This window comes from Furipterus horrens, unplaced genomic scaffold, assembly GCF_987537825.1.
Source record: "Furipterus horrens unplaced genomic scaffold, mFurHor1.1.pri manual_scaffold_5, whole genome shotgun sequence".
Taxonomy (NCBI): domain Eukaryota; kingdom Metazoa; phylum Chordata; class Mammalia; order Chiroptera; family Furipteridae; genus Furipterus; species Furipterus horrens.
Window position 1 is genome coordinate 148,352,422 of NW_028327175.1, and position 880 is coordinate 148,353,301.

At 29.0% G+C, this 880-nt stretch overlaps 1 non-coding gene across 1 annotated transcript; it reads right to left on the reverse strand.

Annotated features, from left to right (window-relative positions):
* Positions 1 to 419: 419 nt before the first annotated feature.
* LOC150010089 (small nucleolar RNA SNORD83) lies at positions 420 to 496 on the reverse strand. Its single transcript, XR_016511537.1, has one exon. It is a non-coding gene; the product is annotated as a small nucleolar RNA SNORD83 (small nucleolar RNA).
* Between the last annotated feature and the right edge of the window lie 384 nt (positions 497 to 880).

An 880-nucleotide genomic window follows, 5' to 3' on the forward strand; every position in this document is an offset into this window, starting at 1 on the left:
AATTTCTTATCAATAAAATCCCTTACCTCAGTATGATATTTAACATTAAAAATTGACTAAATTAGAGATTCTCAAATTCACCAACAGTAAAATAATGATAATCCTTATCTCTAGTAAATTCAATGACTCTCCTGCTATGCGAGTATATAACCATAATATTGTCAAGTGGACATAATATGCTTTGATTGTCATGTATTTATGGCTGGACAATATGTTTTATAGGATACACTGAAAATAAATATGATGCAACACATAAATTGATACAATTGAAATGTCTAATTGTAATTGCATAGTATATGTTTGTAGCTGCTAAGACCTGGGAAACTATTTCATTGAGAAGACTTTTGACGCAAGAAGACAGATTCAACAGCATCTACTGCAAAATGCAAATGAAAAAAATATATATATATTTTTTTAGCAGCCATCAGTCAAGGGTGATAGATTAAGGTCATCACTGCTCAGAAAAATATTTTTTACAACTAAAACATATACAGACCTCATAGAGTACTGATTTACATTTACTTTTCATAGAGTGCTAATAAACTTGGATATTTTGTTTTCCACACTTCATTAAATTAAAGAGCGATAGCTCACTGAAATAGAATTGAAGATTAAAAAGTGATCTCTTAAAGCAAAAAAAGAAACTAACATTCTACCTAACTTGAAAAGAATAATCCCTGTGTGATCTGAAATGGTTTGACATAGCATAAATCAGCATTCCTCACATTACTATTAAATATAACCCTTCTTTTATTACTGTTACAGAGAGCTACAAAACTATATATGTATATGGCAATGGGTTATAAAAATAACAATAAATATAACATGACATTGCCATTATATCCTTCTAAAAAGCAATAATTGTTTCTGGATGATTCCT